Source organism: Dermacentor andersoni, chromosome 4 (genome assembly GCF_023375885.2).
Source record: "Dermacentor andersoni chromosome 4, qqDerAnde1_hic_scaffold, whole genome shotgun sequence".
In the NCBI taxonomy this organism is placed as follows: domain Eukaryota; kingdom Metazoa; phylum Arthropoda; class Arachnida; order Ixodida; family Ixodidae; genus Dermacentor; species Dermacentor andersoni.
Window position 1 is genome coordinate 7,748,517 of NC_092817.1, and position 11,039 is coordinate 7,759,555.

General features: G+C 44.0%; 2 long non-coding RNA genes across 6 annotated transcripts; one reads left to right on the plus strand and one right to left on the minus strand.

Moving 5' to 3' along the window:
- The first annotated feature begins 4,488 nt into the window (after window positions 1-4,488).
- Window positions 4,489-7,801, plus strand: LOC140217300 (uncharacterized). 4 transcript variants are annotated; one of them, XR_011893780.1, is made up of 4 exons: window positions 4,489-4,631; window positions 4,759-5,025; window positions 5,783-7,352; window positions 7,421-7,801. It is a non-coding gene; the product is annotated as an uncharacterized lncRNA (long non-coding RNA). The 4 variants fall into 4 exon arrangements; XR_011893781.1 differs by lacking the exon at window positions 4,759-5,025 and having other exon boundaries at window positions 4,493-4,631; XR_011893779.1 differs by lacking the exon at window positions 4,489-4,631 and having other exon boundaries at window positions 4,640-5,025.
- Window positions 5,190-9,114, minus strand: LOC140217301 (uncharacterized). Of its 2 annotated transcripts, none has more exons than XR_011893782.1 (2): window positions 8,843-9,114; window positions 5,190-5,393 (listed from the first exon to the last, which is right to left on the minus strand). It is a non-coding gene; the product is annotated as an uncharacterized lncRNA (long non-coding RNA). The 2 variants fall into 2 exon arrangements; XR_011893783.1 differs by having other exon boundaries at window positions 8,635-9,114.
- Between the last annotated feature and the right edge of the window lie 1,925 nt (window positions 9,115-11,039).

Consider the following 11,039-nt stretch of genomic DNA (forward strand, 5'->3'; position numbering starts at 1 on the left):
CATTTTTAGCTTGTAAAGACGTCTATTAACCCCTTGCCTCAAGCTGGTCCTTGCTGATGTCACCCAAGAAGGCATTGGGGAGTATGGCAATGTACACTTACAAAACACTGTTGATACCAGTGTAACCAAATTAATGGAGCTGCTGTTCTTTTTTTTGTCTACTCCATCCTGGTTAGTTACAATAAGCAATGTCCGAACAGAAGGCATATGTAGTTGGTCGTGCATAGCCTGCGCACTAAGACTTGTTGGCATATTATGACCTTAGCAGTGTTTATATGTAAAAACCTTCTGATGTGTTGATGACTCCCTTTTCCTTATCATACTTTGCCTGATGGAGCCAGCAAGTGGGTCAACCAGATGTTCAACAGGCTTCCCACTAGTTTTCCCAGAGTCTCCTTTACCAGGGTGCTGCTCATAGATATCTGTTTTCTTGACCTTGCACTGCACTTCAACCATGGCCACACCTGCTAAACCTATAGCATGCGATCAAAAAAGTGCTATACATCATGTTGCTCCAAACTCGTGACATGTGCTACAAGGCCTTGAGGAACACCCTCATTTATTTACGCCCTCATCATACTGTACGAAGCTTCGCATGATAAGTGCGACAATTGCATGATAAGTGCTGTCCAGCTTGCTGAAAGCTATCCTGAGTGTTTCAAAAGCAAACGACCGCTGCTGGACAAGAAGTGCTTAAAACAAGGGTCGCTGTAACCACATATGTAACACGAAATGAAGGCCACTGAGTATACAGACGGTTTACTTCATATCCGAGAAGCTTGGTTCTCCCTTTGCTAGTGAGTGAACTCAACTTGCCCCGAATACATGGCCTGTGACAAACTATGTGCCAGATGCTGTGTCCCCTGCAAAGCTGAAGATGTGTACGAGATCCTGACACCCTGCAGCGGCTTCTACACTGGGCAAACAGGCTACTATAAAAACGACTGTCTTAACTAATATGCTAATAACATGAAAACGGGCAGAAATTTGGCTATTCATTGGACCCAACTGCAGGTGCAAGCCACCCTTCCACCAGATGTGTGTTCACAGAAACTGGAGCTATACAAATGCAGATAAAAACAGTGATGTTTGAAAGTAGTAGAGCTGCACTATATCCTGCACAAGCAGTGCTATCTGCAGCGCTGGTACCTTATAGCCACAATTCATGGCTGCACCACCATGCAAAGGCACTATTCTTGAATTATTAACTTCTATTATATTTATGGCGGCCATATATTGCAATTACATATCATCCACATTGTGTGCAATATGGTTAAATGTCAATTATGATGGCCATTCCTAATCTGAAATGCAACAAAAGAGCAAATGTAGGCAACAAATTGCAATTCAAAGAGACAAAAGGCAACCAGTGCACAGGATAAGTGACAGACTTCCTTTTATTGAAAAAGAAACGTGACATGTGTCATGCCACCACCAGTGGGTAGCAATCTTTCAAGCTTGGGTGACAGAGGCAAAACTTAGCAAAATGCTACAATCACGCTGTAAAACGGCCTTGGACACAAAAAAAAACGACATCATATTGTACAGAATGAAAGGGCAAGACTTCATCTAAGAACAGTCTATGGCACCACATACTTGAAATGGTGTAAAAAATGTTGACTTGCCCTACCCACAAAGAAAAAGTAACAAACACAGAAAACACGCCTTAAAATGCAATGTGCAGAGTCTGAAACCAAAAAAAGGACAACCCGAAAAAAGTTTCGCTAAGTCTTTCAATGATTAAAATTGTCAAACTGTATCATCACTTAATGAACCTGCACAGCTGAAAAGGAACGAAGGAAAGCTCAATAGCGGGGCTGCAGAAAATGTCACCGAATAAGTATACTTTGCTTACCAACGATACCTATGGTTTAGTTGTGGTCTGTGTATAAACTTTTCTTGTTTAGAATGGCTGAGCGGATAGGGAAAAAATGACCATAAGAGCACCAAGTGTATGCATAGTCTACGCACAAAAAGCCACTGCTTTCTTACTTTTTTTTTCTCTGTATTACTATTCATGAGTATTGAGGTGCCTTATTAGCACTGCTAACATCCCACTGCAAAACACAAAATTGGGCAAGTTGTGGCATAAAGAAAATTGCAGTTTCACTCGTAATGTGAAACAATGATGCAGTAGCTGGTGAAATATGCACAGGAAGCTTACTTCATGCAGTGTTTGCTGAAGTGAACACTTGCCAATGCAAGTCGGTAATCTCCTTAAAAAAGTAAAATAAGTAAGAGTCCTATTTATTTGTGGGAGTTGTGCCTCAGTGTTGAAGTGGAAAGACTCGGCTTTTCTTCCTCCTCTTTCATATCCGGACTTAGCCACTGATCTACACCAAAACAACCCTTTAGCTTCTTACTGCTGAATTCGTTTTGGTTTTCTCAAATCTATATTTGGGCTACGCATTGCTATGTCTCACGTTTTGCTTGAGGAAAACAAGACATCAACAGCTCCATCCAGTAAATCTGAGAAGCCAAGCACTAGAAGAAGTTTAATGAAGCAGATGCACCCAATCATTGTCATCACATGCAAGAAGAAAACTTAACATAGGACTGCCTTCACAAGTGGGAAGGTGATGTGTAAGAACTTGAAGGTGTGGATGCCAGCGCTATATACAGTATGCAGACATTGAGCAGGTGTTAGCCAATCTAGGCACCTGTTGGCTAGATCACGCTATCTGGGATCAGTATTCACCACGACTGTACCTTCAGCAGAGTGGCTGAAATGTAGAATTGTGGGCTACCACTCTTTTGATCGTATGTTTGAATCCTCGCAGCACAATGAGAACTTTATTTGCAATATTGTAGCAAGAAATTCGGGAATTCATCAGAACAACCAGGGGAGTTAGCCCATAGCAGCTATTGCTGTAAAAAATAAGACTGGCATAAGCACAAGAATTGAGATGGGCATACTACATGCCTTTGTTCTGGTAGTGGTGCACTACTTCGGTGCTACTGTTAATGATCTCCACTGTCACTGGACATAATAAGAGTTCTTTAATCATCCACTCGTGAACCCGCCGCCTCTCAGGTCGCCTAAGTGGACATACTATGCTGGCTGATAATGGCCCCCTCCCACTTTTAGTATGCTTCACCGCGTAACTAAAACGTACTGCGGCGAAGAAGCCGTACATTTGTATTGAATGAATAAACAAATGGTTTTTACAACAGTACAGAAATAAACGCGCACCATGCATCAGTCTACCACACGGAAGAGCGTCGCAACATACGGTAGCTGATTCACACAGGCCGTGTAGCCCACTTATCAGTCGTAAAGGGTATTATGGGTAATTCAAAATTTTACACACATATGTGTTTATGTTTACGTTCGCACTCCTGGCGTAATAAGACTCCCAGAACTTCCACAATAGAAAGTAATTTACAACACACAAACGCAAAGAACATTATATGTCTCGTTTTCAACTCGGCCGTCATGCAAATGACATATAGCGCGGAAAAACGTGAACACGCTGTGTGTTAGTGTCGTAAACTTCATACTAGGCAAGGAGCTAGCACACCACAATCCCGCGACAGCCACTAATGAGACCAAGACGGGAGCACATGTCTGTGAACGCGCAAACGGAGCCACTCTGCTCCTCCGCCACCCCCGCTGCACGGCTGCACCACTCGTTTCAAGCACAGCACACCAAACACACATTCAGCGCTGAACAGTGGGCGGTCGACGCAGTTGCATTTACATGACTTGCAGCGAGCACCACACGCCTCGATGTCCGTTAAGAAAAGTCGGACACGGCGACGCCACATCGCGGTTCGCAGAACTTCGCTGCCGAGGCGCTAGGCCACTTCGATATTTCAATTGTCACCACCGCCGGGTTCTCAAGAAAGCACGGGTCACACAACGCAGATTCTGTAGTGCCAGAGCTCATCGAGGCCAAAGCCGCATTGCCGCACCGCCACTACTTACGGCTTTCCGCCAAGTAACACAGAACCTACAACAAACACACAAGCAACGCACGCACGATTACATGAGCAATGTTGAACAACGCGCGGTCCAGAGAACGATCACGCCGAGGACGAACTCGCCACGGCGTCGCTCGGCGCCAGCATCGCGCCTTCTCAAAAATCCCTAAACAATGCTGTCCCTAGGCACCTAGGATCAGGTCACGTGAGGGATTTTTGTACGACAAATAGACGCACGCGGCGGCGCCTTAGAGGCATAGAGGAAAAGCTGGGCCGGAAAAGTGGGAACCTCTAGGGCGCCGCTCTGTTGCTACGGGTCAATGTGGCCAGCGCAATTACTATTGAAAGAGCTGAAAACAAGTACAGGTCACCGTATGCTTTGTCATCTAAAAACGCATACCTGAGGTTTTATGAAGGTGGTGGGTTAATATTAAGTTTACAGAAAGCGATCACTAAGTCCGCGACTTATGTAAATCACGAACTACGCATTCATTTAATCATAGAGTTTCTCACTATAACATGTAGTGAGAAACTCTATGCATTTAAGGATGACTCGAATTTCGGTTTCGAATCTGTTTTTTGGATGCGTAGTAGTTTCGTACAGATTAGGTTTGACATGCGATCGCGCGTCGACATCGGACGCTATGGCACACTCGTGCCTTCTGTGCCACCGAAGCCCCGAAGTGCCCAGGGATATACCTTCACATGTAAGTAAACGAATGTATCTCCTTGTTGAGAATATCACGCGAGTAGGCAGCTCTTGTGGGGCATCACGTTTGAGAAGCGTCACAGTAGAGCATTTTTCTACATGCGGAGCGGCGTATTTATTTGCAGGTTTCCCTTCAGTAGGAAATTGCTGGACAGGCGGACCAGCGCACCGGAATTGTACTGGCGAAGCTGTACTGGCGAAGCCACAAGCAACTCAAAGAATCTGTTTAATTGTTGCACTTTGAACAATCATGCTTCTACAAAGGCCACAGCAGAAAAACAGCCTGATGCCGAGTAGTATTTCTGTGCCATGAAGTAATCAAGAGGCGAGTGCCTAATGCGGACGAAATCGAGTGCATCGAGACTTAGAACGACAGAAAGCTGAGCTAGTTGGTAAGGATTCATTATGCAAAACAGAGGTGAGGCGTGCAGACAGGACACAAGAGTAGAGAAGTGGGCGGCGCTCGTGTTGCATGTTTGCTTGTAAATACTCTATTCTTGTGTCCTGTCTGCACGCCTCACCTCCGTTTTGCATAACGAGTGTATCAACCCACATATTAATAGCGTAGGCGTTTTATTAACTGTGCAATATTTTCAACACTTCCTTGCATGCCATTTCATGTGGAATATCCTTTTTGGTCACAAATTTGTGCAGCGAATCTATTTGCATGATCGACTTCGGGCCTGTAGGTCCGTTCACTTGCACTTGATGCTGAGTCTTTTACATGTATCCATAAACTGCAGATATGCACATCAGATCCCTGCGAGCATTTTCAAAATTCAGTTATTTTAAACAACAGGCACATATGCAATACTGACATAATCTCAAATACCACTAAGCAGCTGGGACACATTTTTGTTGACCATACTCGCAGGTAAAATAAGTAGATTATGTGGACAGCTCCAGCTCATTTTCCTTAAATCAGTGCGTACAAAAATAATTTTTTTCTCGCGCACCGATTCTTTTGCCGTATAAGCAAGAGAACCCACCACGTTAGTGTAACGTATCTTGTACATCACACTAATAAGTGCTTTAATTTACCAAGTGAGATGAGTTACTTTTATGGATCATTCAGTCATATCACACTGCAAGCTGCATTCATCAATCTTCAATTGGATTTCGCATGAAACATGTTTCCCTTTTATGCAGATATGCAATGGCAAGCCCTTCCGTGTGTTCCAAAGGTAAAATTTAAGCTCGAAATTAAAGAAGACATTTCTAGTCAGAAACAAGCAAAAATGGTGAATGCAGAGTATCAGAAGCCCAAGGTACAGAAATTATGAGAAGTGTCGAATGATTTTAAGGAAAGAATGGTATTTGAAGATGCAAGATTCTTTAGTGGAAATCAAGCAAGTCAGTATAGGTAGAATACTCTGAGAAATTATGCGAGTAATGGGATAGCACACAATGGGTCAGGAAATGCGTTTTTTCTGAAAAACTAAAGCTGATGACTGTATAGTACATATAGTATCACATAATACAAACATAACATTATGTGAAGATACAAATTTGAACATACAGTCATAAATACAAACTTTCTCAGGCAAACAATATGTGTGTGCTTTATATTACAAACATTTTCACCAGAGGTCACTTAATTATGTTGTAGCATATATGCACTTGCGCCTCACTTCCTTGTGTATATTAATGTAATTGAATGACTCATTCATTGAAACACAGTCATAAGCCTCGAACACACAGTTATAAACTTTTTTACCCTTTTAATTGCATTCACTGCTCAGTCAAGAGTTAATGTAGGCACAGTAAGGAACCCTTTATAATACATGTTTTGCTGAAAGTGCTGAAATTTTCTTGTGTCATAGTTTTTATTGCTCTGATCATTCAGGTGCTACAACTTCTGTATTTACTATTGCTTTTACTCTTTGTTAACTTTTTGCAGTCTTGTAGAACATAGTCTTTTACCACTACTCCTACGGCAGTATATTGCATAATAACTGCAGTGTTTATATTTACTGCACCAAGATAACTAAGGTGGTGGAAATAATGTCTTTTTCTTTTTTCACAATTACTCTACACGCTGGCTCTACACGATAGCACACAATGGGTCAGGAAATGCGTTTTTTCTGAAAAACTAAAGCTGATGACTGTCATATCATGAGTCACTTTAGCATCATGAGACTGCTGTTTGATAAATTCAGAAACAAACCAAAAAGCAAGCCATGCAAAAATAAAAATAAAAACTATTTAATGATGCTCTCTCCACACTGGGATAATAAGAAACGGATCACGTCTAATGTGGACATATCAGACACCTTGTGAAACACTAAAGGAAAAATTCAGTTTCGAGCTATGGCACTTGCCGCATAGATGTGGGGGGCCTTGCACCAATAGTAATAGTTACCACTGCATCTAGAAATTTAAAGCATTCATGCAGACAAGGATGATTCTTTATATTTTTGGCTACCACTTCAAATGCCTCCACTAAGTGTTACAATGCTGCACGCAGCCATACTAAGGATCTCACAGCAACACTTGCAGGTAAACAGCAAAAGCAGTCAAAGTGCTGGTGTATTCTGGACACTGTCTTTGAAAACTTTTAGGCAAGAACATTGCAAGAAACAGACATAAGAACTGCATTCATTTCTATAATTCCCCATTTGAATGGCCTTTTCTTTTTCCTTCGACAATGCCTTCGCCTAGCCACAGCAGCTCCCTCATACAGACTCCGCAAGCCAAGAGGCCGTGGAGGCAAATGCAGGTAAGAGGCAAGAAGCAATAGCACTGGTATCAACATTCATCTAATTTCTTTCTTTTTCTTTCGTTTAGACAGCCAGCACACCTCGAACAGCCACCTTGACTGCGGGTGTGTCACCCTAGTCGCCAAGGAAACATTTGAGGGAAAGCGACAGGCAATGTGAACAGCCACTTCTCCATGTAAACGATACTCTTTCTCTCGGATGACTCCTACGTTCGCCACGCCAGCACACTTGTGCACAAAGATGCCGTGGAGGCACGTGCAGGTCAGAGGCAAGAAGCAGTGGCACTGGTGTCGACATTCGCCCAATTTCTTTTTCTTACACTGAGGCAGCCAGCACACCTCGAACAGCCACCTTAACTGCGGGTGTGTTAGTAGATTCCTGTTGTACATATGCTCATAATAAACTTCAGTAAACTTGAACTTGATAATAAACTTGAAGGCAAATGGGACATTGATGCATTGTTTTTTTGAACATTTGTTGTACACATACAATATATGTTATACTTTGCAGTGCTACAGAGCGTATTTTGAAGCTTCCCCCTATATTTTGCACCTTTAATTACGTATGTGTTGTGTGGCCCTCAATTCAGTTCATGTTGTAGCAGATGTTTTGTCTGTGTATCGCACATTGGCTTAAGCTCGTGATATCCACATACTTCTCTCACATATACAAAATAAAGTTCTATGTAGTCCTCAGTGTTACAACAAAAAATGAAAGTAAACAATCCGATCGTGGAATTGTGTTTATTACAGTCATTCCTATGACAGTTACTGACAAGTTGACAACTTGAACTGGTCAATCCGTCCATGGCCTCCTCTATTTCTCAAAAATAAAGGAAGCTATGATCCATCATGGCAAGGAATTGTATGTATACATTAAAAAAAAAGGGGGGGGGGGTATGTGTGTGTGTTTGTAGTGGGGGGTATAACAGGATTAGGGCGGTACGAAAAAAATGTACCAACACCGTCCTCTAGACCCATTCCGTTAAGGTACCGTAACAAAGCGCATTAATATGATGAAGTTCATACAACCAACTCTGATATTACTACACACGCCAGGCGACGCGAGCTACATTTGCCATGACGCATTCGCGACTGCACCGGATGCCCTCCATATTATTCTCATTAATCGTGCTAACTGCACCGAGGCAAAAGAAAGATCATGGGCGCAGGTGCCTTTAAAGTATCTCGACCTTGCGAGGCACTGCTGCGCGTGCCAGGGGAGCTGTCCGTGCGAACACTCCCTGGCACACATCTGCCTCGGCGGCCCCAACCTACGTACCGTTCTGCTTCGAGCTTTGATCCCCCCGCTGTCCCTTGGGTGCCCTGGAGTTCCTGTGCCGCCTGCTTTATTATAATCTCAGGTGCTCTCCTGGAGACTTCCGTTTGTCGGCTACATGTGCCCTACAGCTGGATCAGTACTTATAATAATAAAGAAACCCGATCTATCGTCGCTACGATAGATCGCGAAAGCCGCTTTTGCAACATACCGCGCCCGTGCGAAGAGAATTACGGAACGCCAACGAAGAATCTGACCACAGCTTCGAGCTCGTAACCTCGTCGAGTACGTGACACTCCTGCAACAGGCATGACCGCTGAAAACCGCATACCGCCGGAAACTTCAACAGGATCATCCCTCGGTTGCGTAACTGCCACCTGTACGGCCAACATGGACCACACCCACACCGTCCCGCAACATAGAATAAAGAACCAACTTATAAAGCCCAAACACACGGCTGCACGCACACATCACGACACTACCACAGAACACCTATACAAACTTAGAGAAGGGAAACTGTACCTTCCACAGTGCTACGGAAATAAGCGTAGCGGTGGCGTCGTGAACTAAAGTATGCGACCACAGGTGGCGCTGTACAACAGGAAACGGAAACGGGGTTTTGCACACGCTTTACCAGGTGTTCTGTGGCTTTACTGGGTTTCTAGCTGCTGCGCCTCAATCGTGCTCCCGCCAGTTTAGTTGCTGTGTGGCAAACGTAGCGCCTACATATATATGTAGCCGCTACGTTTGCCACACAGCAACCAAACTGGCGGGAGCACGATCGAGGCGCAGCAGAATACATGTAGCGCAGAGTCATATCGAGTTAAGGCACACTCTGCACTGACTTTTAAGGGCATCCCAAGCGGTTTTTCGTTTATTACGCCGCCGTTACCCCGAGTTGTGCCGCCGCGCTACAGCTGTTGCATTTCGTGTAGGGCTACTGACAGAATGCGGTTTTCAGGTGGCACGATGGCCTCGACTGGAATAAACGCACACGACACCAAAGATTGAGTAAGCCTGAAAATATTTTATTTGCATTTTACAAGTACAACAAAAAGCACACGTCTACGCATCCACACAAACGCGGTTACATAGTCAAGAACATAGTCAAGAAATGGCTCATTAATAAGGGTAGCACAAACGCACAAGAAAGAAGACCTAAGCTACAAAACGTACGGTCGGCTGCTAAGTATAATAATTTCCCTGTCACCGCGTGTCACTTTTATACAGCATCTTTACAGCACTACCAGGCCGGGTAGTTTGGCGGAAAGAACGCAACAGCTTACGGCCGTCAGCTGCCTCTTCCTTACGGGTGTCATAATTATCCTAATCTCCGCATCAACGTCGTGCAAGTCCGCATACAGGCATCTGTATCTGAACCATATGTGCCAGCTTAATACATGTGTAGTGAAATTATGATAACCACTGCGTCTTGTCAAACATATTGGTTTTGCAAATGCGCATTACAGCTGACGGAACTACATACTGTAAGTGAAGCACAAGAGAACAAGGACAAAAGGAGGATACAACACTTGAAGAAATGAAGAATTAGTAGGCGTACAGCAAACAAGCGATGACGGAGAACACACAATGATGCATCGGGTGTTCTGTGACATCTGTTTGCGTACTTACGGTGTTATGGAGATCAACGGCATAAAAACGTACCTTCAAGCGTACTCCCTCAACCTCCGCCGCATTCATTATGATAATCAACGCCTAAACAAAATGAGGCACTATGTTTTGCCAAGAGTAGACCTCTTTATAGCAAGTCTATGTAATGACTCGCAGACGAAACCAGCATGCTTTCGAAAATGTTTTACCGCCGTAGTATTCGAACGCCAACGGCCAGGAAACACATCGATACCAATGGGCTGTCGGCGGTTAATCAAGTACAAAAACCTTGACGCTATGATTAAAAAGCAGCTTCAACAATCAAATTTAAAAAAATCAACTGCCTATTTGCCTGAGGTAACAAAACATCCTTAGACACCTCGATTGTTTATGTCAATGGTTTGTGTAAAGTAAAAAATTCAGCATGTTCAGCGCCTCTAGCAGAAAAAGCACAAATTAAAGTAGTCGACCAAATTACAGTAGCTCCACTTGCGCGCTTACGCTGAAACACGCCTTGATTGATTTTTCGCCCTCTGTGGCCATTTGTTGAACTTGAGAGTGTGCGGGGCCTGACACTACTAGCGAGGCGCTACGCTGCTACGGTTGCCGGATTAAAACTGACTACTGTCACCAAGTCTAGCAAGCGTCTCAGGAGCTGGCAACCTCGGCGCGTAGCAACATGGCGGCGCTCTTGCGGTTCCCGATTTCAATGCATGGGCCCTATGGGTAGCTTGTCCTCTATGCTTAGAGGTTCCCACTTTTCCGGCCCAGCTTTTCCTCTAGAGTTGTTGTACTAT